The sequence below is a fragment of the Protopterus annectens genome, chromosome 3.part1 (assembly GCF_019279795.1).
Source record: "Protopterus annectens isolate FY-2018-M chromosome 3.part1, PAN1.0, whole genome shotgun sequence".
NCBI classification, from domain to species: Eukaryota; Metazoa; Chordata; order Ceratodontiformes; family Protopteridae; genus Protopterus; species Protopterus annectens.
In genome coordinates, this window is record NC_056732.1 from 869,222,771 (window position 1) to 869,248,522 (window position 25,752).

Here is a 25,752-nt window from a genome sequence, read left to right on the forward strand (position 1 = left end):
TGTGGTAGAATGTCATGGCAAGATTTTTTTTTTCTGAGATGTTTCCAGGTGTATAATGTATGTGAATGTAATCTATATGGGACAATAAGTACTAATAGCTACTTATTTTATGCTTTTAAGAATATTTGTTACTTTGTTGTTTAATTGTTTAGAGTTTACAGCAATGTCTCGTTTGTTGCATATTTATTTATTTATTTATTTTAAATTTGTTTATCAGGGGTGTACAACTTGGCCAGTGGCCCTTTTTCAGTGGAAGCCCTGGGAGAAAAGTTCCATTACAAAAACACACATTGCAAACAATACAACAAATCAATAACTATCAAGAATACATAACGTTGGTAAATATAGGTAGTAAATAGTTTATACTTAAACAATAAAAACTGAGAGAGTAATATAAAGTGGAAAATAAAGCTAATAAATAAACTAGCAGGAAATAGCTTGTGCAGTCATAGATAAATGAGTGATCAGTAGATCAATATCATGGTTTTGGTAGTAAATATCTGTGAGACACGTATGGTATATGAACAAGAATATGGCTGATTGTTGTTCTATGGTTAGCTGATATTACTTGTGTGATGTTATTAATTTTGTTATTGTTTTAATCACTGAAAAAAATATAGCAAAAAAATATATAAACTAAACTAAAATAAAATAAATATTTGTGTTTGTAACTGATGGCAAAAGTTTGCAAGTGCATCAGTTTAAAGTTGTATATGGCTAAGTATTTTATGGTTCCTGTGATTGTTTACCTACTATTGTTCTTATGGTCCTAAGTTTCTGTAACAACAACAACAAAAAAAATGCAGTCCTTATACTGTTAGTCTAAAATAATCACATAGTAGATTTTGACAATGATAAATTATATTCAGTGGTCACAATCAATACTAATATTAGAAAAAGTCTGAGTTTAAAAGATGAAATAAAGCAGCAAAATCATGAGATTTGATGATTGGCCTGCCATAATAAATAGAGACTCTAGAGCTTGTACAAAATGTACATTAATAAACTAGTATAAATGTTGCAAGTTACTTGACTGTGAACATCAGAAAAAATAGTATGTAGAGCCTTCCATTGCGATGACAAGGTGTTATCAATCCAAAGAGGTAAGGGTCTAATGATGGGAGACTTTGCATACAGAATTAGATGTTGAAATCTAGGGCTACTTGTACTTATACAAGGCTATATTATTATTATCCCTGCAATTAGGAGATCTCATGGAAATTCTAAAAGAACTATGTTTCAGGCTTGCTTTAATAGGCTTGGTTTAACTATTGTACAGGAATGCTCTCGGCATGTTTTGCACAATGTATATATTTTGAGTAATAGCATCAGCTTTTGTCATATCGTAAAGTAGGGGTGTAATAGTTTTAAACAAATGCTCCTTTCTCATCTCCACATGACATAACAATACTTCGGAAAGTTATAACATGCTGTCCCTGCAGAAGGAGAAGAATGCCGTTTAAGCAAATATAAATGTAATAATTAAGGCTCCTAATTTCTTTTTTCGGTTTGCATTTTTCCAGACTTTATTCTGAGGTGTGTGTTTGCAAGTTTTCCCAAGCCTACAGTAAGCTTATTAATGAACTGTTATTTACCCCCAAGTAACTCTTGGTACTGGTTTCTGGGCTGCAGCTCCAGCAGTAAAAGAAAATATATCATATGAAATTTAATTTGTTTTTCTTTCTTTCTTCATTCATTCGTTTAAAAAATAGTTGGCTGCAGTTTCTAGGGATTAGAACCCTGCACATCTGACACTATGCATTTGTGGAATTCTGAGTAGTTCCAATTAAAAAAAAAAAAAAAAAAAAAAAAAAACATGGAGAAATTGGTTTACTTGATTCACTGAGCTTTTGTCAGCATAGCATTAGTTCTACTCTAAACTGGGAATAATGTTGTTATGTCTTATTAAGAGGCTTCCGACAATTTTGCGAATGGCACCGACAGTTGAGTCATTTCTTATTGGTCCACTCTGATCAGGTGACTGAAGCAGCCTAAGACTAAAGCTTAAAAGAAAAAAAGTGTATAACTACAGAGATATGAAAGATATGCATACCACCACTGCCATCCAGTATGAAAGAAAATAAGTACTCCTTTTAAATTTATTTGTGTATGTGTGTATGGAGGGATCTAAATATATGTCTGTGTGTGTGTGTGTGTGTGTGTGTGTGTGTGTGTGTGTGTGTGTGTGTGTGCACGTGTGTGCCTGTGTGCATCTGTGTGCATGTCTGTGCGTGTGTCTGTGTGTATGTCTGTGCATGTGTGTACGCATGTGTGCACACATGCATGCATGCATGTGACGGGAACATACAAGCTCTCTGCTGTCCCTGATTTTGCATCCTATTTTCATTTGTTCTTCATAAAATTATCATTTTCTGTCAAGTCATTGAGGACTGCAGTCACTAAATAATGACATATAAGTTTCAGTCTTCATAGACTTCAGAAAAAGCATGCTAATGCAAAACCTGTTAGCAAATTTCTAAGCATATAACAGCAATAGATATAACTGATTTGGGGCTTTTGATCCACAATTATTATTTTGCTTTGTCCCTGATTTTTGAGAAGGTGTTTGAGAGATATGTTACAAGGGGTATTGCAGTGAATTCAGCACTATATTCTGGCAGCAGCAAGCAGAGAAGGTCTACTCCTTTTTGGCAGTTATTTATATATTTATGAATTAATTTGCTCACAATTAGACAACTGATGTGTACAGTCACAAACATATGCTGTAATTAACTGTTGTGTGTGTGTGTGTGTGTGTGTGTGTGTGTGTGTGTGTGTGTGTGTGTGTGTGTGTGTATGTGTGTGTGCACAGAAAATCAGAATTATACCTAGCTGATTTGGTGCCTGGTTCATATCCTTGAACTCATACGCCATCAACTTAAAGGTGAATCCCCAAAAAAATAAATAAATAAACATATATATATATATATATATATATATATATATATATATATATACTACATACACTTATTTCACACTATGGGGTTTAAGCTTCTTTCAAGCTGTTAATGCAACCAACACTGCACTTTCACACTAATGACACCTGATGATTCTAACCTCTTGACAGTTTGTTTCTGAAGCCACCAACCTCTTTGCACAATCTTAATTACTGTCATGAAGGACTTGCAACGAGTTTCTTACTATATGGTTCTGATAACAGCTTACTGAAAAATGTGGCCATTACTCTATTTATTAATTCATTTGATTCCAATCTGGCATCTGAGATGTACACAGTAATATAATTTGTTGCAATTGGTAGGAGCATCTGTGTAGGTAAGTGTGTGCCTGTTTGTGTGTTTGTTGATGGAGTTAAAATACATTCCTTTTTCAATTACTACTTTTATTTTATTATAATTTGATGTTTCAGGTGCACGCAATCAACAATTCTGACTTCAATTGCAGGGCACAGAGTCTGTCTGTCTGCATGAGAATGACTAACCATGCTGGCTGGCAAGTTAAACAATGATAATTCTGGCTTTGCAGGAGTAGAGAGTACTGTGGATAAAGATAACTCTGCATATGTGTGTGTGTGTGTGTGTGTGTGTGTGTGTGTGTGTGTGTGTGTGTGTGTGTGTGTGTGTGTGCGCGCGTGAGAGAGAGAGAGAGAGAGAGAGAGAGAAGAGATTGTAGTGTATTTAAAAGCAGCAACTACAATCTGTTTAATTTCCATGACAGACATTTGCATTGTACATAAAATGGTTTGTCTGTAGCTGTCTAGGCTGGATGTGTGTGATACTAATTGATCTTTGGCATAGTGGTTTGGCTGAATTTTAGACTGTGATTGCTTTTGCGGAGACTGAATGTATTTCCTGTATTTGTGTGGGTTGATTTCCAATCCCAGTTCTTCACCTCTATACTGTACTCTTCTGATCATTTGGGCATTTACTTTCATCCCAGTTTAACACCAGAGACATACATATAAGGTAACTATCTATTTTGGAAGTGTATGAAGACAGGCACTGTTCCCAGATAGGATTTCTATAACCCTTGCCAACACTTGTCTTCTCTATTTGTTAAGAACTACTTTTTTGTCAGCCTTGAACATAAAGCTTTGTGCAAAACTTAATTTTCTCTTATAGGTTAATGGGTTCATAGATGTTTACTCGGCTAATGACTACAAGGGCCTTTTGAGCCTAGCCATAAATCCCAAATCTCTGACAAGTTCGGGTACCCTTGAGAAGTGTAAGCAGGGGCTTTAGAGATGAAACATTTGCATGCAGAGCCCTAGAAAATGAACCATTTACAGGTTGCCAGTGTTCATTACAAACCCAGGTGCAGAACCAGGGATACATTTCTTACTCCCCATCTAATTGTCAGAGTTACACTTGAATTGGGTTAGGGAGGAGCTCTGCTTTACATGGATGAGGAGCCTGTTTCAGAGATGGTCTAGTCTCTGTGATGCATACCTATGTCTCCAACAGGTCCTATTTATATCACAGGCAAGGTTTTTAAGTCTTTAGAATGAGTGCTTTTGTTGCTGTTTGCTTTGTGAATATGCAGGAGGTCCATTAGAGTGGGGTCTGGCAATGCCAGGCATAGATCTCGCCTCAACAGTCTGCAGGAGACAGAATACAGGGATAGGGCCTTGAGGTGGTCTGGGTAGGACATTTTACTTGCACCCTGTATTCTTTTAGTGAACAACCTCTGTGAACATTCCATTTGTTGGATATGCCTGGACAGGTACATAACAATGGGGGCACTGTACTAAAGATAGATCTGATAAATGCTGAATACAGTGGAATAATGACTTCCTTGGACCTAGATGCCATACCATTGTTTATAAGTTGCGCAACATAGAATGATTTCCTCACTACTGTAAACACATGGTGGTCAAAGGCTAGATTACTGTCTATATGTGTCCCTAAGTCCCTGACAACTGGGTCAACCCTAAGGAGTGTGTTGTCAATATAATAATTACAAGGGATGGATGACTTCCTAAAGGATACTATTATGCATTTCTTGGCATTTAGTTTTAGTCCATGGCTCTGACACCAGTAGTGTGTCTGTGTCAGCCCCTACTGGAGAACGTTTGTGTCAGTGTGGGCTTCAATGACAGCTCCTAATGTGTAATCATCTGCAAATTTGTCAGCCAGAGATCACGGACGTTGGCCTTGACTTCAGAGAAGTAAATGCCAAAAAGGAGCGGTCAAAGGACAGAACCCTGAGAAACTCCAGCTGTGACTGGCGTCTTTGTAGAGGTGGACTCCCAAGCTCTAACTTCCTGGGTCTTGTCTGTGAGTCAGTTGGTTATCCACTGTGTGACATATGGGTTTGTACCTAACCTCTTGAGTTTGTCAAAAATGCCTGAGTGGGGTATTGTGTAAAATGCCTTGGCAAGGCCAAGGTAGACAGTGTGAACCATTTTGCCCTCATCCATTGATTTGGTGATCTTCTCAAAAAAGTCCACCAAGTTGAGTAGGCATGACCTGCCATTAATGAAACCAAACTGGGTTGGGTCTCATGCCTGGAGGTTTACTATATTGTTATTGATGATTTTCATAAATATTATTTCCATTGCTTTGCATATAAGACTAGACTAGTTAAATGTATGGGTCTGTAGTTTCCAGGGTCTGTAGATGGCCCAACTTTGTGCAAAGGGATGACTGTTGCTGTTCTCCATTCATGAGGTGCAAAGTCTGTTTGAACACTACAGTTAAATAGCAATTCCAGAGGGCCTGATAGGTCATGTTTCATGCTATTTTGAAGGCAACCAGGGATATTGTCTCGGCCAACTGATGTAGTGTTCTTGACCTTAGAGACAGCATTAAGGATCTGTTCCCAGGTGATAACAGGGGGGGGTTATATTTGATGATAATTTCATGACAGAATGTTGAGTGGGAAAGAAGGGCAAAGTTGGAGCTGAATTTGTTGGCTAGTACATTTCGTAGATCATCTGGCTCAGTATTGCTGGCTCCATTTACAATTTTCATGATATGTATTTCATCGCTTTAGATGTGGTTAGTTTATATACTAGTACTGATCATGCTTTTGGAATAGAAGCTTTGTATTATTTTTCAGGGGATAATCCAAGAGCGCATTATGTTGTTGAGTTAGTTCATTTTTATTTTAGCAATAATTTTTTGAGATTAATGGACAGTTGTATAAACAGCTGCAGGGTATGGCCATGGGGCATCATTTGCCCCCATGTATACTAATATGTTTATATATTTTTATGAGAATTTTTATGTATTTAAAAGTACCTTTTTTTAGAAAGTATGTGTTAAAATATTACAGGTTTATTGATGATTTAATTTTTATATATAAGGGGGGCCAGGATATGGTATCTCAATTTCTATGTGATTTGAATGAAAACAGATTTAATTTAATGTTTGATGGATTAAAGATGGGAGATAAAGTAGTCTTTTTAGACACTGAAATTGAAGGAAATATGAATTATAATACCAAGACAAAAGCGCATAGGAAGTTTGAAAGTGGGAATCAATTCCTGTATGGGCATAGTTGTCACCCCCTCATACTTTGCAGACTCTACCCTATGAGGAATTTTTGAGACTGTGTAGGCTATGCAGTAATGATGGGGAATTAAAAAGTGAGCTATAAGAGACAATTAGAATGTTTAATAGAAAAGGCTATGATAGTGAGATATTATGGGATAATGTAAAAAAAATTGAGTGGGATTGACAAGAAAAGTATTCAAACCATTAAAGATGGGGCTCTCCCTATATCTGAAAAGGCTAGGAAGGAACATATAATTTTTGTCACAAGATATAGTTTATTTTGTATGGAATTGCTAGAATTAGTAAATTTTTACTGGGGTTTTTCTGGTGCAACATAAGGATATTATGAATGTATTAGACAAAAAGCCACGTATCTCATATAAACGAGCTAGGAGTATTGGTGATATGTTGGTTTGTGGAAAATTTGTTGTACCATTGGAAGGTAAGAATAGGGAGATTAGTTTTAAGGTAACAGTCCCTTGTTGAAATGTTCCTGTTGTAATTTTGTGGTTGGCAATTTTTCTATAATTAATGGAAGGAAATATGTAGTCCCAGGGAACTTTAGGTGTGATAGTAAGGGTATGGTTTATGCACTTAAGCCTCCATGTGGAAAGTTTTATATTGGTGAGAGCAAAAGGACATTTGCCACAAGAATAAAAGAACATCTTAGGGATATAAAACATGTGAAATAAAGAGTTCAGCACTATGCATTTTAAAGTCCATCATAATAGCAGTATTTAGGGACTTCAAGTAACAGTTTTAGAACAAATATACACTGAGCAATTTGATGACATTAATATAAAAAATAAACTGCTTCAGAAAGAATCTATTTTTATTTAGAAGTTTGATACATTGTCTCCCAAAGGGTTAAATATGGAATGCAACTGGAGGATGTTAATTTAATTGTTTAATTAATTGATTGTTTAATATGTAATTAGTATATATGAGTGGAATTTTAGTGAAATTTTATACTCTGTAAAAGCTGCTGAAGTCGAGGTGCTAGACAGCTTTTGAAGCTTTTTATTGTTTTTTATAATAAAAGCTTTTTGGATTCCTGGCCTTTGGATTTGTGGTTTGCTGTTATATATTTTTCCTATTGCGGATGATGTGTATTGGGTTCGGTCCAGTGTCTGGAGATTTACTATTTTGTTATTGGTCATTTCCATGATACCATGGCTTTGCATATAAGGCTAGTTAAACTTATGGGTCTGTGGTTTCCAGGGTCTGTAGATAGCCCACCTTTGTGCAGAGAGATGACTGTTGCTGTTCTCCACTCATGAGGCAGAAAGCTTGTTTGGAAGCTACAGTTAAATAGCAATTCCAGTGGGCCTGATAGGTCATGTTTCATGCTATTTAGAAGGCAATAAAGGGATATTGTCTGGACCCATTCATGTAGTGTTCTCGGCCTTAGAACAGCATTAATGACCTTTCCCTGCTGATAGCAGGGGCGTTATAGTTGATGATTATTTCATGAGGAAATAGTGAGGGGGGAGAGAAGGGTAAAGTTTGATCTAACCTGAATTTGTTGGCTAGTAGGTTTGGTAGATCATTTGACGCAGTATAGTTGGCTCCATTTACAATGGGTTCTGCACACAATTGTTTATTGCCTTTGAGTTTGCAGACATATCTAAAGAATGCCTTATGGCTATCCTTGGCCAGGGAGTCCAAATGTATCTCAAATTTGGCTTTGTTAGACTTTATTTGTCCCCTGATTTGTTTGTTTAGTTTGAGAGTGCTTTTATCCTGCTGGGTGCTGCACCTCCTAATTTTTGCCATGATTTTCTTCCTTCTGTTATACAGCTTATTGGGTTTGTGATTCCACCAGAGTGGCTTGTTTTTTTTTATTTAGTTCTGTATTTCCTCCTGGTGGGTACTGCTACTTCTATGCAGCTATTAGCATGCTTGCACAAGGTTACTGTGAACAGTTCTACATGAGCAGCAGTTTTCTCAGGGTTTATGAGGGCTTGAAATGTTTCTAGGTTATCATTTAATCGCGGAAAGTTAGACTTAGAGTAGTTCCTGAATATTCCAGGTTTAGCTTAGTGTCCCAGCTTTATTTTTTATTTCAAAGGAGACCATTTTCTGGTCTGAACTTACCAGGGAAGACATTACACTAGAGAGTGTGCAGCACTCTCTCATATTAGTGAGGAACAGATCCAGTATGGTTGCACCCCTGATTGGTGAAGTTTGTGCTTACAAAATCCAGAAACCTCTGTGCCTGTACGTTTGGTGTTGTATAGGATTCCCAGTTAACAGTGGGGTAATTAAAGTAGCCCATGAATATGGTATTAGGTTGGATGGTGATTGTTTCCCACAAGTTTTAATATGTGGTATGGGTTTCCTGGATCATAGCGGGGAAGCTATAGCTTGCAAGGAAGTGGTACTGGAGTTTTCCTTTGATAATTTGAACATGTTCAAGTACAATGTCCTGTTTGACTACCCTTGAGGTATATTTATTTTTGATGCAAATCAATACACCTCACCCTTAGCCCCTGTATGTGAAGTAGTTGGTCTAAAATATGGAAGACATTATAACCTTGCACTTTTGGTCTGCTCTGTGTAGGCCTAAAGCATGTCTCTTTGCCGCAAAGACATCAGCATTCTCTAAGGTGAAGAGAGCTTCTAGGGAGTGGAGTTTTTTCTTTAGACTAGTAGAATTCCAAACAGTGGCTCACAATAGTAACTGTAAAATCCAAAAAACACAACAGACTTGAAAGCCGTGGAAGATGAAATACTTAATATAAAACACACAAAATAAACACTCATTAAGCGCTTTTGTCTCTCAAGGAGCCTTCATCAGATTAAAACCTTCCTACCTCAATCCTCTTTATATATTACGTTAAAACACATTAATTACAATCATTAGTTCAATTTAGTTACTTAAAATTTGGTTCTTAAAGCTATAAAACACCATAAAACCATTTCAGAATATTTCCCTCACCATTGTTTACATAATATTGTAATGTACACACACCTTGACCATTTAAGTTGCTTGCAAACTTAATATATATGTAACACTTATACTTTTATGTTAAAACTTTGACTCTTCCTTTGAATATTAGTCCAATAGATACTTGGTCATTCAAACCAGGAAAAAATGTGGCATTTAACTTTAACTGCCACACTAATTCCCTTTTTTTGCCAGTCACCACCCTCGGGTTTATTTTAATTTTTTCTAAAATACCAAAAGTGAACCTTTTAAAATTAGGGCATACAACTAAATGTCTATATAGGGCATTTTAAGTAATTTAATTGAATTAATGATTGTAATTAATGTGTTTTAACTTAATATATAAAGAGGAATGGGGTCAGAAGGTTTTAATCTGATGAAGTCTCCTTGAGAGACAAAAGCATTTATTTGGTGTGCTTTATATTAAATATTTCATCTTCCATGGCTTTCGATTCTGTCGTGTTTTTTGGATTTTTTTCTTTAGACTCCTAGCATTGAGAAGTAATACTGTTACATTTTTTGATTTTAATTTGCTATGTTGGAAGTACTTTCAGTTTAGCATTGCCTTAAAAAGGCAGTTTGGGGGCAGACAATGTTTTAGTAGATATTCAAAAGCCAAGAGAGAGAGGTGCAGACCATACCTTGCAAAGCAGTGTAGTCTGTTGACCATCTCCTTCCATGCTGAGAAATATTCCACCTCCTTAGAATGACACCAGAAACTACGCCAGTTATTAAAGTCAGTCATCTTTTGTTCATACTGTGGCATTATCTTTAGAGAAGGTAAAATACTGTTCACTGCTAGGCTTATAACAGCCTGGGGCACATATTCTGAGAGCTCCATGATGTCTCTCTTTGTATAATCTAGGGAGATTCATCTCAGGTCATTTACACCCACATGGACTACGACAGAGTCATACTGGTACTTGTGGTCCAATGACCTGAGTGCATGCATAATGTGGTGGATCCTAGACCCTGATAAGCAACTGTGACTTTCTCCATACTCAGCCTGGTGAGAGGGATATCAGCGTGTGTTACAATAGAGTCTCCAATGACCAGAATGCCAGATTGTCTGGTGGCTTGCCTTATGGGCTTAGAAATAGAAGCTCCATGAGATGTGGCTGCATTTGTTGATATGGATGCTGTTTTGAAAGAGTGCAGCTGGGACTGCTGAGTGTATTTGTTATGTGCACTTCATCTAAGACATCTTTGGGGAAAAAAAGAAATAGAAAACTGAACATCTTTCCTTAGTCATGATTTTTTTCAGACCACCATTAGATAAAAATGTCACAAAAATGCTTTAAGATGGTCCTTAAACCATCTAACACCCAGATTATCGGCTTAATTGAGCCATTTTCAATACACAATTCACTGCAGTCTTGACCAGTTTGGGTATGTTAAAACTGCGGGAAAAGCTAAATAAAAGTCAAAAAAGCGTGAAACAATAGAAAGAAGTAATTTGTCTGGGTGGGGTGGGCCAGGTTGGGATGGGGTCAGGGGAAAACTAAGGGTTGAAGTGGGTCCTTATGAAACCAGAGAACCTCATGGAGTCTTTTGCCCAGTCACCAACTTCACCAAAAGCTAAAACTGCTGATTGCAACAAGACATCAGAGATCCATATAGTCAGTAATATATCAGGAATGAGAAAGTATTGAGGCTGTCTGTAGATGAAACTAACTGATCCTTTCTGTTGTTTGATCATAGGTAAATAAATGGTCATTGACTTGATGTAAAACAGCCCTACTTCATTCCAGTAAGTTCCACTGATTCAGTTGTTTTCTGCTGCTCCACCCCTTGCTTTGATTTCACCAGCCACCACTGTTATCACCATATGACTGTCCTTTTCAAATAAGACTGCTTTATATATGTGGTGTATTCACTTCAGATATCCAATAGTTTTGTTAATTTTTTTTATTTATTTATCTGAATTTCGATTATTTATTGGCATTTGGTGACCGGGTTAGTCTGGCTGGGTAAAAGAGTTACCCCCTTTCAGCAGAGACACAAGGAGAAAAACTCCATAAAACATATTACTTAGTTTACCATTAGCACAAATCTTTTTTTCTTATTCACCAGGTATCATAAAAGTCTACAAAAATATATCACAAAATGGCAACAAGCATAGTTTATAATAGTAGTCTACAAAGTTGTAAGAATTGCTCATTTCTAGAGAAAAAGAAAGAAGATAAAATTATGTAAGTGAGGAAGACAGGAAGCAGTGAGCAGAAGAATAGTGTGAGCAAAGTGCATTTTAATGGTAGAATTAAGGGAAGTACCATTTTTATTAGTCAAGGGTACAGCAGGAACACAGTCACTTATTTTTTTAGATAGAGCCTGAGTTCTTCCCTGAAGGCTCAACTTTTATTTCTTTATCTTCAAGAGGTAGCAGGTTTCATAGCTTAGAGATATATATGAAGAGTAAAGACAGTCAGCAGTGTTGCTGTTGCTGGATTCAATTGATATAGCTCATCACTGGATTGTAACATACCTCAATCTGGAAACATCAAATAGCTGGACAAAACACCATGAAAAGTAAGCACAACCAGCCAAAAACTGTTATGTCACCCCTCCCACTCCAATGGAATTGTGGGATACTAATAGCTTACAAAAAAGTAAAATGTAAGAGCTTCAACCCTTCAGATATGGTTAGAATACCACCAAGTTTACTATACACTGTTATTAATTTACCAGATGTATTACCTTTTATAAGGCACACATGCAGAATCCTTGGGATATATTTAAATTTGTTTTATTATGGGGATACTGCTGTCATATGATGCATCAAATTATTTTATTTTATTCCAAGAAAGAGGTTGTCACAAATATGAATCCACATTTTTTGTGTGATATGCACTACCCTTCTAGAATATTTATTTGATAGTGTTTACCATATTTTAGCTGTCAGATACCAGACCTTGGCTTGATCCAGTGTCTGTTGTTTGTAATTATGACTGGTGGCAGATTTTGGCTTCATGCAGTGTCTGTTGTTTGTAATTATAATGACTGGTAGTAGATTTCTACAGTGGAACTTGAATCAGCTGTGTTCCATGATGATCTCAGCATTGTTAGATAAATAAACAGTGTAATAGTAAACTTCCTATGTATGTCCTCCATATTATTCTGAAAAATTTACACCTTTTTAAACATCCTGTTAGGACAATATTCCTGTTTATATAACAGATTATGTATTTCTTTCACTAGCATACTAAACTTACCATATTGTACCTTTTTTCTTCAATTTATCATGAACCCTTTCCAGAACAGTATTTTCCCTTTATAAAGGAGTTTATGCCTCTGTTCAAAATGTGTGTCTTTGACCCGCCTGATAATAATCACTTAGGAGCTCTAACCAGGTAATCACATTAGCGCTAGAGAAAAAAGGGGGTCTACTATAAGTGCCTGAGTCCCAGGTACTCAAAGACCACTGTCTGAAAGCCAGAAACTGAAGCATCTTGCAGTTTGCATGGGTTTCTGCTCATGCTTGAACTTGACTACACTTTAAGAAAGTAGAGCTGCAGCATCTCACCTGAATGCAGCAGGTGAGTTCAAGCAAGGTAAATGCTGCCACTGCAGGGAGGAAGAGAGATAGGGGAGGGAGTGTAAGGTTTCAGGCAGCAATTGGGAGGGGAATACATATTTATGGGTGGGGAGATTTAGGGTTAGGGAGTGTGAAGAGAGCTTTGGCTTAGAAAAAAATTTGGGACTTTAAGTTTAGGGAAGGGGAGGGAAGTTTTAGGATTAAGGGAGCAGGAGGGCAATTTAGGAGTAAAGAGTTGGAGAGAAGAGTTATAGATTCATAAATCTAAGAACTTTAGGTTTAGGGAGCAGGGAGTGGATGTTTAGGTTTAAAGAGAGACTGGGAACTTTATGGCTTGGGAACAGAAAGGGTGTGCTACGGTTAGGGTTAGGGACCAGGTAGGAGTTATGGTTATAGTTAGGGCTAGGCAATTAAGCAGGGTCAGGCAGGTGGGAGTTAGGCCACTTGCCATTTAGACCAAATGGCAGCAGGCATGTCATCAGGTACTAACATCAGAGCATGTGTAGTAGACTAAAAACAAAGAAACAAAAAAAAACATAAGAGAAGGAAATAATTAATTTGCTATCCTTGCCTCTACATTCTTTATCTTTAAACCTCAGTGCCTCTACATCCTTCATCTTCAAACCTCAGTGTACAGAATATGCCTCTAACTTATTTGTTTCGTTAGTTAGGTAGTTATCTATTCATTCATGCATTCATTTTTTTTTCTTTCTGATTTGCTAATTAGATTGTAGACCCTACTCTGAGACAGAGTTCCTTTCACAGAAGAAACTCAGTGTGTAAGCAAAGTACAAAAATGTAAAGAACAACAGATTTTCTACAGACATTTAAAGAAATTCTGTACCCAACTGTAAAGGACATACACATATAACAAAGTGACTGTTTCTCTCTGTACTGTAATAACATTCTGCAGAGAATTTGCTTTGGAAAATGTCATTCTTCTGTATTAGTTAATTAGAAGTAGTCACCATTTAAATTTGTACAATGGGCTCATATGAAATCAATTAACTAACCCCTGTTCCTTAAAATTATAAAGGATGGAGTGTTTGAATAATACTTGCAGAAAGGAATGTTCTATTCAGCCATCATCCTGAAAGTATCTAATGGTATTATCTTTAAAGAGATGCTCCTTTAGAGACCTTTTTACACTGTGTAATTTGTTTAATATTCTTTAAATCATCTTAAATGCTGTTCCAAATGGCAGGGTAAAATCTTCATTGTAGCTGTCATATATAGATGGGGCTTATCAGAGAAGAAGGGACTGACGTAGGAAAGGTTGTTAGGCCTTCTCCTGACAACACACACACACAATTAGACCTTTCTAGTTTGCATGCAAACAAGTTAGTACACTGCACCCATTCATGACTGACCTTCCGTTCACTGTTATGACCCTTGACCCTATATACTGTATATACACAAACAGACACACCAACAAGCTCAAGCAGGGCTTTTGCATTGCCTGCACTCAAACCTGCAGAAAAGTTGCTCCTTAACCTTCCATTTCTCTTCACCAATTGTTTTTACATTTAAACGGAAAGGAACGGACTACGGACATCAAAGGTCGGTTTAACAAACATGTCTGGAAATAACATCACTTAATTATTTTGCATTTCTAGTGTTGAGAGCTGAGGGTGTATTTACAGCAAGGGCAAAAACAATATTAACCACTATCCAGTTATTCCGTTGCGATAAGCAGCAGCCACTTTATGGAATACAGATGTATAACCGTCCATTACTGTTTTCTTTGCATGCAGACACCCAGGCAGTTTCCATTATGCATTAATTTTAAGGCATAACATTCTTTTTTTTTTTTTACTTACCTCGAGCCAGAGAGGTCAAACTTGAGCCACCTGCCATTCTGGGACTGGGAGTCCGGACCTGACTCTGTACTGCAGTCGGCAGAAGCAAGTTTGGCAACTTAGGTTTGGCTTGGCAGAATTGAAAATACGTTAAACTTAAACTGTAGCACTGAGTCAGCACCTGTCTGCTCTCTTGCTGCTGCCTGGCCTGCTGCACACACTGCTGTCCTGCTATATTCCAATAAACAATCCAATTTCCAAATTACTAGACTGGCAGATCTAAACATTAGTGTGGCAGCATGCTAATGTATTGTAAAGACAGTCCCAGTGTCTCCGATTGGCGGGCAGTCTGCCTGAGTACCTCAGAAAGCTAACGCATATTAACATCAGCCACAGCTACTTTAAAAAAAGAAAAAGATGGGAATTAAAGGAGACACTCATGAATTCGTGGCACCCCATTGTTTAGTTCTCAAATCCAGTAAATACTGAGGAATTTATAACGGTTGAGAGACATGGTCATAAATTTCGATTAGGAGAGTATCACTGGAGTTATGTAAGTTGGGACAGTGAGTTGGTTGTAGATAAGGTTGTAGGCTGTGACAAGTTGTGGTATTATTAGGTAATATGGTAATTCAATCCATGATGGTTTCTTTAGGACTAAGCAGTCATGGCTTTTGTAAGATTTATTTGTGACAAATTTTTAACATCTTTTTGTAACATTGTTATTGCAGGTCAGTCTGGGCAGTATGTAAGTTAGTTAAAAATTGGAGCAGAATAGAGCTAGGTGTGGTGAAGATAAATCATTGAAACATGTTTCTTGGTGTACATAGTAAAACAGGAAGCAGCTCTTTAGAGGGCTTTCATTTTTTGGCATTTTTTTTGACAACTTCACTAATATGTATGCTGAATTTCAAGATTTCATCAATGGTGACTTCAGTACTTTGGTGGGTGACATTATATAAATTTTGTGTTATTTCTGAGGTGATTTTGAATATGTCTTTATGGGCGATGTTTTGCTTGGAACTAAATAGCATTAGTTTAGTTTTTTAGGGTTAAGGAAGAATTGCAAGTCTGCTAACCAGAATTCAATAGAAGTGAGCGACTCTTGTATAATACTGTTAGGAAAATGCATAATAGCAATGTGTATGCTTAGTACATTAAAGGCTTAAAAGGGTTAATACATTTATTATGTTCATACTGCATGAATCTGCACAGTTATTAGAAACTTAATAAAATACACTTTATTCTGCTTATGCAATGAAAATATGTGCAGCTACCGGAAACTTAATAAGAGACGTTCTATTTCTGCTTATGCCATGAGAAAATGTGCAGCTGCTAGAAGTCTTGATAAAGAAAACAATAGATGTTTGAAAGCTTAAACTATAGTCAGCACTACTTGTACCAAAGTTAGAAATGTACCTTGAATCTAGACAAAATATATCGCATGTATTAGAATTGTACAATGGAAGAATTGAAGAGACAAGGTGGGCTAAAATATGCCCAAGGCCAAGTTGTTTTTCTCAAATGTTTTTGCAAGACAGCAATAATCTGACCATGTTAGCAATAAGCCTGGTAACATTTTCTGTGTAACATACAGAAAGCTCTGTCCAACTACGTCAGCAGTAGATTAGTAACATTTTCTATGTGACATGAAGAGAACTGTATAAGAATAATATACTGACCACCAGAAAGCTAGACAAACCTTGTATCTACATGCTTTGTCTCCTTGCTGCAAGTAATAAAGGGTGCCTTGCTTGAACCTAACGTGTATTGATCTTTGAAGTTTTTCCTTTTACAGATTGGTCCTTCAGACTGGAACCCTCTCTTCGCCTTGGATCAGACGGCCAGGTGGCTGAAACTGTACGGGGAAGAAACCAAATCGGTTCTTCTTATATGAAAAGTCCTCTGACTGAATTGTCATCAAAAGAGGCCAGCCACTTTCTGATCTGTGACTGAAGGACGGGTCTCCGTGAATCGGTGATCAATCACGTGGGCTCAGGTAAGGTGAATCTACTTTTTCCTGTTTTCTGTTTCAGATCAGGGACTGGATGCGTATTGTTTTTTTTTTTTTTATCAGATTGTATTTTTCTTACAGTCAGGGATAAAAAAGGAGTACTGTCTTGTCATAGATCAGGAGAAACAGAATAAGTAGGCAGTCATTCTGAAGAGACTATAACAAAATCCGTGGTACACGTTAAAATTTAAAAAAGTTACGTAACAATCAAAGGTAAAATAAAATGGGTAATAATTGCACAAAAACACCCCAGAACCCGCCGTTAACGGAAGATGCAAAATATATGCAGTCGCAACGCGCCGATAATATTAGATATTTTTCAAAATGGGTTAATAAATATGAATTCGGAAAATTAGAAAAATCCTCGCTTATCAAACTTATCAAACAACTCAAAAATGATTCCAAGGGTCAGGTAAAAAAGCAACGGCGGTTAGGAATTCCTCAAGCACACAGGTGGCCAGAGGAACTAAACCGTAGGGACCAAAGGAACAAAGATTCAAAAGCAATGATTTTAGATAAGGAGGATAATAACTTAGTAATAGCATCAGCACCTCCGCCTCCCTTACCAAAATATGAAGCGAGTGAACAGGTTAGTCTACCCCCACTATATCCTGTGGTCACTGAAGATAGAGGTATTATGAAACTAAAACTAACTAAAATCAAACAAAGGCAAGTAATTCAGAAGAAGGTATTGAGTTATGGCAAATAGTTAAGAATTCATGATCTATAGGAGAAGAAGAAGAAATATGCCCACTTATAGAAGTACCTAATCCTGAGGCAGGTCAGGACAATCAGGACCCAACTATCTTGGTATATAGACCTTGGACTCCAGAAGATATTCGGAAAGCCACTGAGGGAATTCCCCATCCGAAGATTAATTTTAGAAAATTCTCAGAAAACTTACAAGGAATGAGGTTAAGTTATAACTTAAACAGAGAAGAAGTAGAAAAAGTAGTTAGACAAATTGTAGGGCCAAATTGGTACATGATTTGTGGCAACTGGAACTCTCGTCACGCTGCACAAAGACCCCTCCCACATAGCAGCGCAGAATTAGACACAAGAGTAAAAGGTCTCACAGACCGCATCTCTGAAAAATGGAAACCTAGGGCAGACTGGACTTGCATTAATCAATGCATCCAGCAAGAAGGTGAAAAAATTGACCGGTACTATGCCAGATTGTTAGAATGTTTTAATAACCACTGCGGAATGCAGGTTCCTGAAGATCAAACACAAGATTCCCCATATGAACAGCAGTTAAAGAATGCATTTTTGAAAGGCAGTAGTGCACCTATAAGCAGTTTTATTACAAAACACATGGAAGACCATCATACCAGCAGGTTACAATAATTACTTGAATATGCTAGACATGCCGAAAGGCATTTTAATAGCAAAAAAAAAAAAAGAAAGCTCAAGTATTTTCTGTAGAAGACAGAGCAGAAGTTTATGTAGTGCAGTCTGGGAAAAAGGGCAAGAAAAACGCACAGGGAAACAAGCAGTCTGGTCAGCGATCAGAGGACTTTGAAGGGCGTAAGAAAAGGGGAGAATGTTTTAAATGTCGTAAAAAGGGACATTTGGCAAGGGATTGCAGGAAAAATAAGAAGGCAACAACGGAAGACAAGGAGGATGAGGACTGACTATATGATAGTCAAAAATCACTAGAAGGGGCTAGCAAAGAAAGGACAAATGAGAATGCGAAAGAGGGAGTAGAGGAAGTGCAGAAAGTTAGTGACAATGAAGAAAACAAAATATTAGACCTAGCTTTGTTGAGCTTAGAACTCTATTTAGCAGACACAAAACCAGAAGTTACACTCTTGGTAGAAGGAAGGGAGGTCAAATTTTTGTGTGATTCAGGGACATCACGGACCCTGATACACCCCTCCAAACTACCAGAAAACATAGAGTCACCTGATTACATACTGGTCAAAGCAGCTAATGGACAGCTGTATCGGGAGCCTCTCTCCCATAACATTGCAATAACTGATCCAGTTTCAGGATTAACACAGAAAAGCAAAATTGTAGTTTCTGCAAAATGCCCAGTAAATCTCTTGGGCAGAGACCTCATGCAGATATTTGGTATAGCATTAGTCCCAACCATGCAGGGTATGGAAGCACAGTGACAAAATAATACCTTTGTGGTGCAATCGGAGGGTGAAATGTTTTACTGGTACAGCCAGGACTTGGTTATGACTGGTCCAGGGACTGTGACTGAGAAACTAATGAGCATAGCCATCAGTAAGTTTCCCTCCCTTGACATTGACAAGCAACACCTGTTGCACTGTACCCTGTATTTTTGTAACACACCAGGACCTAATAAGTAATATGAGAAAGAATTATTTAAGAATCATACAAATAGATTGATGCTGTGTAACCTGTACTGGCACACAGAAGGGAACAGTGTAGCCAGCTGTTCACTGCCCCAGGAGATTTTTGCACTTTATAAATCTAATCGATTACCACATGTTGGTTTAACTAAAAACAAAAATATAAAATGGGCAGACCTAGGAGAAAAAGCCACGAAATGGGAGAAACAGACAGAACTAGAACTGTCAGGACAGGGGATGCAAGTACAAAAATTGAATTGGATAACTCAGACCAACCCAGCTGTGCACTTACAATCCAGCAAAGACAGCTGATGGACACTCCTATTAAAGGAGGAAGAAAGCGCCTTGCGAGGTACACCAGAGAGACTCTGGTCAACAGGGAAATCAGATGTAGGACTCATTCGTACACCGGGGCCAGTCACTATAACACCAAAGTCAGCATTCAGACCACAAAAAAAAACAGTATCCCTTAAGAAAAGATGCAGAGGCAGGCATAAAGCCTATTATAGCATCCTTACTTAAAGGAGGGATACTAATAGAATCTCCCGATTCACCATGTCACACACCCTTATTTCCAGTTAAAAAAGCCAATGGAGAAAGGCGTATGGTCCAGGATTTGCAAGCTGTAAATGACACGGTAATACCAAGGGCACACATAGTGCCAGATCCACACACCCTGTTGAATGACTTAAAACCTCAACAAAAGTATTTTTCTGTAGTAGACATTAGCAACGCATTCTTTTCAATACCGATACACCCTGATAGCCAGTATTGGTTTGCATTTACATTTCAGGGAAAAATATATACATATACACGCCTACCACAGGGATATTGTGAAAGTCCAATGATATTCTCACAAGAAATGGCAAGCAACTTGGCGGGATTCAACTCACCAAGAGGTAGCCAGGTTTTAATTTATGTTGATGACATTCTGCTGGCGGCCCCCACCCAGCAGGATTGTAAGGAAGATACCATAGCACTTCTACGATTTTTAGCTGCTGTGGGATATAAGGTAAACAAAGACAAACTGCAGCTCTGCAAAAAACAGGTTAAATACCTAGGATATGTAATATCCAATGAAGGTAGAACGTTAGATGAAGACAGAAAAGTAGCAATTTTACAAGCACCAAAACCCACTACCAAGAAGGAAATGATGTCCTTCCTGGGTACAACTAATTTTTGCCGAAGCTGGATTCCAAACTATGCTTTGGAATCTGCACCCTGATCTGCACCCTTAACTGACCTTATATATAAGACACCTATGGCAGCGCAGGATTTGTTACAATGGACACCAGAGGCAGAGTCTGCCTTTTGTAAACTGAAGCAGTTAATAGCGTCCTCACTAGTTCTGGGATTGCCAAACTATCATAAATGTTTTTTCCAGACTGTCGATTGCAAGCAGGGTTACATGACATCAGTATTAACACAACAGCATGGGGATAAGCAACGCCCCATCGCTTACTATTCATCACAACTGGACCCAGTGGCACAATCCTTACCCCACTGTGTACAAGCAGTAGTTGCAGCGGCAATGGCAGTGCAGGCTTCAGCCTCAGTAGTCTTGTTCCACCCTCTCACTCTGAGAGTGCCCCATGCAGTCGCGATCATTTTACTGCAAGAAAAAGTGGCATATCTCTCCCCTGCTAGGCATCTTTCCTGCATGACTATATTGTTGAGCCAACCTCATATGACAATTGAACGATGTACAACTTTGAGCCCTTCTACACTGCTCCCAACCCCTGCAGGTGTCACACCCCACCGCTGCCTGCAGGTAATTGAGCAAAAGACCCTACCTAGAAAAGATCTCACAGACGTCCCCTTGGACAATGCCGAGGTGACATATTATGTGGATGGCTCGTGCAAAAGGGGTCCTGCAGGAAAAAACCTAGTAGGATATGCAGTAGTCTCTGATACTGAGATTGTAGAAGCAAAATCTTTACCACACTATTTATCTGCACAGGCAGCAGAATTGATTGCCCTGACATGGGCATGTACCCTAGCAAAGGGTAAATGTGTAAACATTTTTACTGACAGCCAGTACGCTTTTTCCACTGTACATGTGTTTGCACAACAGTGGAAAAACCAGGGAATGATAACATCTACTGGCAAACCTATAAATCATGCACAGTTTATTTTAGATCTTTTAGAATCTATTCAGTTACCTCAGAAAGTGGCCATTTGCAAATGTACAGCTCACACCAAGCAACAGGATAGGATTTCAAAAGGTAATGCGAGAGCTGATACAGCTGCAAAACAAGCGGCCACAGAAGTATTTCTTTTAAATGAGGAATTGCAACCATCTGAAACCTTAGATCTAGACATGTTAAAAACAATGCAGACACTCACTACGCAAGCTGAAAAACAGCGATGGATAAAATGAGGAGCAATCCTCGAAAAAGGGCTGTACATCTCTAAAGAAAGAAAACCGATACTACCCTCTAATTTGTTTCACTATGCAACATTGTTGAGCCAAGGGCAATGCCATGTCTCAACAGGGGGGATGGTACAGCTGGTGAACCAAGTGTTCACAACGTACGGATTTACAAACAACTCTAAAAAATTTTGTTTGATGTGTCAGATTTGTAACAAACATCATGCACAGGGGGCGATAAAGCCCAAGCAAGGGAGTTTCCCCACACCACCATATCCGTTTCACACTATCTGTATGGATTTCAAAGAATTGAACAAATGTGAAAATAAAAAGTATTGTCTTGTCATTATAGATATATTTTCCAGGTGGGTGATAGCCTTTCCAACCAAAAATCCGGATGCAGCTACAGTGGCAAAAGTACTTGTCAAGGAAATTATTCCTAGGTTTGGCATTCCGGAAAGAATCTACAGTGACAATGGTACACATTTTGTAAATCAAACCATACAGCAGTTAAGTAAACATTTTGGTATTTCTTTAAAAAATCATTGCGCATACCATCCACAGTCTGCAGGGCTGGTTGAAAGGCATAATGATATATTAAAAAGCAAATTGAGAAAATGAATAGCTGAGACAGGAAAAACTTGGTTGTACTGTTTACCCCTGGCACTGTTGAGCATGAGAACTGTCCCTACAGCAAAAGGAATGACTCCTTTTGAAAAACTGTTTGGAAGAGCTTATTATACACCCCAGTGGAAACTTCTCATGTCATCAGACCAGGAAGCCGATTTTACTCTAGCTGAATATATGAAAAAGTTGTTGAGTTCTAAACATCTGTTGCAGTCAAATTCTGTTTTAGATAAAAAACAAACCGAAACATCGGAAGTGGCAGTGACGCCAGGAGACTGGATATGGATTAAAATCGTGAAGCGAAAGAACTGGGCATCGCCAAGGTGGGGAGGTCCCTACCAGGTGCTTCTTTCGACACCTACTGCAGACAAAATAGCAGAACGAGCTTCGTGGATACACCTGATGCACTGCAAGCTGATAAAGAACTTTGAGTTGGACAAAGATCTTACCTCTCCATCGGGACCCTAAGCACAAAGTCTGGCAACAAAGGGGGGTCAGATCAATAGGACTGATCCGTCTCAAACCCAGTGAAGAAACCATCGGTGCTGAAGGTCCTATTAGGGCAGAGAGTAAGATCACGTGTCCAAAATAAGATGATGGAATCCAGTAAGATCCAAATACACCTACTTGGAAGAACCGGAGAAAACGGAAATCCAGAATAACTGTTTTCACAAAAATATTACATGACCATCCTGTTGACTGTACTGGTGACAATAATCTTTTTATTGTGGCCATTTATTTTCTCAGCCACGCAAGTAGAACTAAATAAGCGTGCAGAGTGGCACCCGAACTTTAATACTTACCAGGCAATTAAATATTTGTATGCTGAAAACTTCAATGTTTTGAATTGCTGGATTTGCATAGCTTTACCAACAGCATATGGGAGGGCTACTGTTAACTGCAGTTCCCCTAGGGGCAAACAAGACCTGGGAAAACTTAATTCATGACACATCAGATGTCACATCAAAAGATAAGGTAGCATTGCACTTGTCTATTCGACAGAAAGGAACTGTGTGTTTTTATAAGAATGATACAGTCAAGGTGGGTTGGAGCTATTGCAATGTAACTGTTTCCTATAGATGATACACTAAATCCAATAACATCAGATTCTATTGCAACATGAGCTATGATTCATTTGTTAAACTGATGCATAGGACAATTGAAGAAGTAAAACTTAATGCTGATCTCTGCAAACAACTGTCTATAATCGACAGAAAAATGTTTCATGCAGAGCAAGGGCATAGTAAGTTACTACTAAAGTGGAAGATAGTTACTTTATATGCAGAAGAAAAGCATATAAATGGCTACCCGAGAATTGGTCTGGCAATTGTTTTTTGGGATACCTGGTTCTGGCCATATGGCACACGACAGTTTTACCTCAAGGGAAGATTCAGAATGTCTGAGAAATTAAGAAGCCTGTCAATCCAGTTGGACAAATCAATGCACCTTGGAAATGCCATCATGACTTAGGCCCTGGAAATAACAAAGGAGTATCACACATGGATCTGAGTGATACTGCCATATCGTGGGCAGGCGTATTACCAGCATATGGAGCAACAAAATCAATCTGGGAACTGAGAAAATTGTCTAAGCTTCTCGAAATAATGAGTAATGCAACCTTTTCTGCCCTAGAATTGGTAACCGATGAACTGACTGCCATGAGAACAGTGGTACTTCAAAATCGCATGGCTCTTGACTTCACCCTAGCGGTGAGAGGAGGTACGTGCACTTTATTCCAGGAGAAGTGCTGTTCATATATTCCTGACCACAAACATGAGATAGACGACCATCTTGAGGTAATCCAGCAGGTGTCAGCCATGACCAAATCCACTGACGGACTTTTTCCAGAAATTGTTTGGGTGGTGGGGCAGTATCCTGATGAACATTCTGATTGCCATCTGTGTAGGGATAGCTCTACTGATGGTGTGTGGGTGCTGCTGCATCCCCTGCATAAAAGGACTAATCAAACATTTTGTAGACATTTCAGTTTCGGAAACCTTATACCAAGATGCCGAACTCGAAGTGTTACTAAAAAATTGAAAATGCTTTCATGGGTTTAAACTAAATGACTCTCTTAACTGCAAATCCTGAGTAGGAAGAGGTTAAGGGAAGAAAAAACTGTTTATGCTTGTTTTGAAAGTAGAATAAAAGTATTAAAAGGGGGAAATGTTAGGAAAATACATAATAGCAATGTGCATGCTTAGTACATTAAAGGCTTAAAAGGGTTAATACATTTATTCTGTTTATACTGCATGAATCTGCACAGCTATTAGAAACTTAATAAAATACACTTTATTCTGCTTATGCAATGAAAATATGTGCAGCTACCAGAAACTTAATAAGAGACATTCTATTTCTGCTTATGCCATGAGAAAATGTGCAGCTGCTAGAAGTCTTGATAAAGAAAACAAGAGATGTTTGAAAGCTTAAACTATAGTCAGCACTACTTGTACCAAAGCTAGAAATGTACCTTGAATCTAGACAAAATGTATCGCATGTATTAGAATTATATAATGGAAGAATTGAAGAGACAAGGTGGGCTAAAATAAGCCCAAGGCCAGGTTGTTTTTCTCAAATATTTTTGCAAGACAGCAATAATCTGACCATGTCAGCAATAAGCCTGGTAACATTTTCTATGTGACATGAAGAGAACTGTATAAGAATAATATACTGACCACCACAAAGTTAGACAAACCTTGTACCTACATGCTTTGTCTCCTTGCTGCAAGTAATAAAGGGTGCTTTGCTTGAACCTAACGTGTATTGATCTTTGAAGTTTTTCCTTTTACAAATACTGTGAATTAGTGTTGAGTCATTAGCATACTGAACTAGATTTGTATGCTTTTTTGGTGTGTGGAGTTAATTTATAAACATGTCAAAGAGGAGGAGTCCAAGTATTGAGCCCCAGTTCCCCCTACTATAACATGAAGAAAGTTGGTCTGATTATTAAGCCATTTAACAGAATGGGACCTGTTGGAGAGTTAGCTGTGGATCCAGGTATTAAGGGATGTAACAAGTTCCACTTTAGAAAGTCTTAAAAAGAGGAAACGTACTAAGGGATGTACTGAGTTCCAGTTTAGAGAGTCTTTGCAGGAGGATAGGATGTGATGAGTATCAGAAGCTTTTGGGGGGGCGGGGGTGTCTAAGAAAACAGCAGAGACAAGATTTCCATAAATTGTGTATTGATTTATGATGTCAGTGAGGTTTAAGAGGGCTGAAGTGGTTCTAAGTTCAAACGCCAAGTTGAGAGTGTGTTACGTCATTTTCTTTTATGTACTGAATTAATATATTTCTCTAGTACCTTGCCTGAAGGAGACAGAATGGCAATGGGCCTACAGTTAGAGAGTTCTGTAGAGTTACCACATTGATGGAGTAAGAAGTGTAAATAGTTTTGGTACTTACTTATTATTGCAACCACATTTCCGCGGTTGTGAAAAATGCATACCTGCAGACAAATGAGTGTGTGAAACCCTTCAAACTGCTGATCATAGTCCTTCCTACTGGCCAAAATGTTTACATTACTTTCCTGGACAGGAACAGTTTAAGAAATCCTGTACCTGTTTTGCGTGCCTTACAAACTCACACTTGAGTTATCATGGCTGGTCTCATACTGTCAGTTGGAATCTTTTTACAGAGTAGAAGGAGTCGTTCACAGAAGGAAAACACAGAAATGGAAAGTT